Source organism: Tenebrio molitor, unplaced genomic scaffold (genome assembly GCF_963966145.1).
Source record: "Tenebrio molitor unplaced genomic scaffold, icTenMoli1.1 SCAFFOLD_928, whole genome shotgun sequence".
Lineage (NCBI taxonomy): Eukaryota > Metazoa > Arthropoda > Insecta > Coleoptera > Tenebrionidae > Tenebrio > Tenebrio molitor.
This window is the reverse complement of record NW_027184298.1, coordinates 275-5,460: the sequence shown is the minus strand read 5'-3', so window position 1 is coordinate 5,460 and position 5,186 is coordinate 275. Positions and strand designations below refer to the sequence as shown.

The window sequence follows — 5,186 nt, the reverse complement described above, 5'->3', positions numbered from 1 at the left end:
CCGGGTCGTCACGGTTTCGATTCGGGACCGACGGTTTACGTCGGCGGTGCGGGGTAGACGCGTCGATTCCGGGAATCCATATTTCGTTCGCCGAAATATTGGTCCATCTCTTCCCGGAATACCGCGCCACCTTCTCGATTTTACGACATCTTCGCGTCGCCAAACGCTTCCGAAACGGTCGAAGCACAGAAAGGACCTGGTGTTCGAACCGAGGCAATTCCGACAACAGGATGCCGCGAACCGCCTCTCCGACGTTCAGGTCGATCGTTTTCGGCGGAAGTTGAAACGGGACGAGTCGACGACGGGTCCCGTTGCCGTCCGGACCCTTCGGGACGGCCGAAAGTCCGTCGAGAGGATCATCCGAAAGGAGACGGTCTTCATCGTCCGACCGATGCCGCACCTACGAGTTTTCCGATATTTTCTTCGACGGATCTTCAGGTTTTCTTCCTTTCTTCCGTCTTTCTCTCTTCGTAATTTCGTGTCCGACCTGCGTCGTCCGAAGTCGGGGTGAAGATCGAAGAAAAAACGCCAAAAATAACAACTCGTCAGCCACGCACACCGCGTTCGAATGTCTAACGGTCCAACTTGGATTTTCGAAGATCGCCGAATCCGAGGGACGATAAATAATAATAATAATAATAATAATGGTAATAAATAATAATGTTAATAATAATAATAATGATATGATGATTATAACGATAATTATTATAGATAGGTAAATAGAAACACAGGTCTCCTCTCGAAAATCGGAACTTCCTGATATTACTTACATATTTCGGTCGATCCAAATGTGGGAATCTCGTCGTCGTCGGAGCAAGCAGCGCGGTAGGTGGGGTGAAATTCTGGATTTTCCACCGCCGCCGGCGGTCGAAAAATGTGCGACGCGGGAGATCGCCAGTCCGTCTAGTAGTCTCTCTTGTCGTTAGAGCGTGACGTGGTGGTTGTTGTGGGATTTCCCGTTAGTTCGGTCCGACGTCGGTCGTCAGAGGGTAAGTGCATACGGAAACGAAACGCATCGCGTTTTGATGTTCATATTCGTGCATCGGAATGTTAAAAGCAATATATTTTACACCAACGATCACACCTAAACACCACGGCAACGGCCATACCACGTTGAAAAGCACCGGTTCTCGTCCGATCACCGAAGTTAAGCAACGTCGGGCGCGGTCAGTACTTGGATGGGTGACCGCTTGGGAACACCGCGTGCCGTTGCCCCCCAACACTTTTTGTTTTTTTTTGAAATCCATAGCAACCACCGAACCGATTTGTTTTTCGTGCAGGTATTCGGAAACATGCACAGACCCGTATAATGTAGATTCATAGCTTTAAGTACTAGATAATTAAGAAAACAATTTTTTTTGTCGATTAATTGTAAACAATTGCAGAATAAAAACTCGTCAAACGGTAAAGGTTGTCGTTCGATCACCGAAGGTAAGCCACGCGGGCAGCGGTCAGCACTTGGACGGGTGACCGGTTCATTATATTCCTTCCGTGAGTTTAACAAAGATAACATATGCAAATGTCGTAAGTGCGACGAGGAAGACGGCGATCTTTTAATGTAAAAAAAATATATATTAGGTTACGCGTACATGCCACTTTGACTGCTGCTTTATTTTTTTGGTTTTTAAATAATTAGAGATCTGAATTCAACATATCAGTTCTATGTTATAATGGACAGACAATGTTGTATTCTTGGCCCCTAACACGTTAAGACCAACATAAAAACTAGAATAACTTACCATTCGTTAAACGTTAAACAATTTCGAACCACGTTTTTTTGAGCTCGAACAAACTCATAACACAACACTCATTTATTAGTCACTGGACCATTGTAAAACGAGAAGAGAGAAAAACCATGCGAAACTATTTTTAAAACGAAGAGAATAAAGGTTTTAAATGGTAGGGCTGTATGACAGACTTGTCAATTATCGTGGGGGGTACGGCTGAGATTTATGACGAAATCGAGCGGCGCCGGCGGTCGGTCACTTTCACGAAAGAGGTCTAAACACGGGTCGTTTACGATACCCTCTGGTTACTAGAAAAGTTCTAGACAGATGTTTGTCGGCTTTTCGAGGTATTTATTTGTGAGTCCAAAGACTCAATGGAGTAATATCGGACTGAAATTCCAAGATTTTGCTGTGTAATCCAAAAAACTATGTTCCTCGTAACATTTAACGATGTGTTAATTCAACTATTATTTTAATTTTTCGTATACGTATTTATACTAAAAAGTACAGCGCTTCCAACAGTGAATTGTGAATTGAAAATGTTTCAAAGAAAGATCGATAGTTTTGAAAAAAATTACATATTAATAAATTTAGATAGATTTAGAAGTATACATTGCACTTACTTTTCAAAATTATTGTACTTCTGATTTGGTTGAAATAACATAATATGTAGCAGTCATAGTCTTGTGTACATTGCAGTCGCGGCTGGTGTTGGGTAAAACCTTTATTTTTTAGGGGGTCATTACCCAAATGACCTCATGGACCAGCCGTTCCTGTTAGGTTTTATATATCAAATTGATTCGTCTGTCTTTTTCATCATGCCTTCGAAAAGCGAGCTCCTGTTTCGCCAAAGTAACTGTGACGTCAATTAAATACGATAATAAAATTCGGTTTTTCCGAACTTATTGTGAGTGAGAGCAGTGAGAGCATCTTCTTTTCGTATCCCACCTCCACCCGGCGGCAGTAGTGCAGTGCTTATCAACATAATTACCGGCGTCTCGCCTCCACATTTTGACTTTTTTGTGTTTTATGTGTTCTCTAAGTCCAAAATTTTTAAATTTTTAAAAAGAGATTGCGGTACTATTCCTGTTGCTGAAATTATAATAATATATTTATTAATTTTTGTATTATATGTCTGTGTTATATTGTGTGAATTTGGAACAGCTATATCTAAAAGATATGCTTGCTTTTGTTGTTTATTTAAAATAATAATGTCTGGTCTGTTATGCTGAATGTGAATGTCAGTTAAAACTGTGCGATCAAAATATAATTTGTAATTGTCATTTTCTAAACAACTTTCTGGTTTATAAATGTAATGTGGTTGTGTATCCTTTAATAAATTGAATTTAACTGCTAAATTCATGTGTATAATTTTTGCGAATATATCATGACGTTTTTTATATTCGCTGTGAGCCAAAACGGTGCAAGATCTTGTATTGCAAATATAAAACCCTCAGCTCTTTAAAATATCTCCCATGTAAAGACTTTTGTTTTATATTTGCTATAGTGTCATATCACGAGCTCTATTGAGAAAATAATTTTTTAGTGAAGCAATTTGATTGTGTTGTAGAATTTCTAGATTTGAAAAACCCCTACCACCATTTTCGCGTGGTAAATTAAATCTTTCAACAGCAGATTTGGGGTGATGTTTACAAAATTTTGTAAAGAGAACTCTAGTTTGAATATTTATATTCTTTAAATTAGTTTTGGACCATTTTATAACACCAAAAGAATAGATTTAATTTGATTTGATTGATTAATACCTAAATATTTATAAAATTCTCCTTTATTTAAATTTTTAATGATTTCTCCTTCTTTAGTTATATATTCTAAATTTTCGTAATGACCACGACATATTGATTGATTTTCAGTTATTGTTAAGTTTTATGTCATCCATATAAAGAAGGTGATTTAATTTAATATTAATTTTATAAATTTTAAGAATTTTAATTAACCATGAATGTGGTACTGAATCATAGGCTTTTTTGTAGTCTATGAATTGTTGTTGCATTATTTTCCAAACGTTTGAGACTTAAAATATTCGTCAAATGTTCTTCTTTTTTTAAATCAGAATACCCCTGACAAATCCGAACATTTTGTTTTGCGGTAGATAAAAGTAAACATGGGCCAAGACAGAATATTAATATTCGGTGTGGAATTTTCCTGCGTTCTTGTTCATTTCTATCGAAGTGCTCACGAAAAGTTGTGAATATCAACACTTTGTAATTGTCGTAGTGAAAAATAAAAAAGATAGCTATGGGGCACAACTTATTTCGCACTTCATTAGAAAAGTAACAGTATTAAAATAAAAAAAATATTTTTCTAAATTTCGAACGTTAGGTCTATCCTGACCAGCCGCCAATTAGTGGTATTATTTTATTTTTTGCTGTTTTCCACAATAGTTATTTTTATATTAAATCATTGATTCAAAAAATTGAAATTAAAAATTCAAATTTTTGAAGGAACTCTGAAGTTTCAATGCAGTGACCATGTTGCTAGGTAACTAATAAAAAACAGTGCGTGAAATGAAAAACAGAAATAGTCGTATGCGTTTTGTATGGTTTCTATGGTTTCGATCTTACTAACAATGCAATGAAAATGACCCACTTCAGGCACAGATAACTATGCGTGAATTTCAATTTTTTGAATCAATTATATAAAAACAAAATTGATTTGGCGGCCGCTACACAAAAGTGGTGGGAGGCGAGAACCTGTTTCCGCCGGTCAATTTTAAAATTAATAAATTTTCCCTGGATACGTATTCGACTTATCCGGTACGAGTTATTTTTAAATTAACTTAATGGCCCGTTGCTCTTGTTCTTTTTACATTGAATATGCGATGTTTTGGCATCGTTAGCAATAGTACAATACTCACGCATTTTTAATCTAAAATTAACAAAACTTGAATGGATCGGGATTATCACACTTCTGAATTGAAGTTTTCATTCGTTTAAAATATAATTGATAGTAATACGTAATGCGGATTGCCTAAACGTTGCTTCCATCACGTCAACATCACACATTCACGTTCGCCCGTAGAAATGGCGTGATGCACACGAAATCGATCCAAAAAGGCTCATAATATTTGTGTCACGCGAATCTACGTCGAAAACTAGAAAAAAAAAAATTCAATTCGAATTTCAATAATCGAAACGATGCGTCGTCGATACTAAACGTAGGTAGTAACTAAAGTGTGATCGGGTGCGATAAAAGTGTCCGTCAATAATCATCATCCGACAATCATTTAATAGACGAACGCTAATTTTTGGCACTCACTCGGACGACAGAACCAGTCCAGACGGAAACCGGGGCGCGGGGTGGGTGGGTGGTTGTATGTCCGTGAATCTGTCCGGCGCGCGTCAACATTTCAGTTATCGTCGCGAGAGTTAAAACGAAAGGTGGTTAGTGTGAAAGTGACGTTTTTTCGTGGAGACACGTTACGAAGGGTGAGTACCTAAT

At 37.7% G+C, this 5,186-nt stretch overlaps 1 non-coding gene across 1 annotated transcript; it reads left to right on the top strand.

The window, feature by feature from the left end:
* The first annotated feature begins 1,095 nt into the window (after positions 1–1,095).
* On the top strand, positions 1,096–1,215 carry LOC138141114 (5S ribosomal RNA). Its single transcript, XR_011163001.1, has one exon. It is a non-coding gene; the product is annotated as a 5S ribosomal RNA (ribosomal RNA).
* The last annotated feature ends 3,971 nt before the right edge of the window (positions 1,216–5,186 follow it).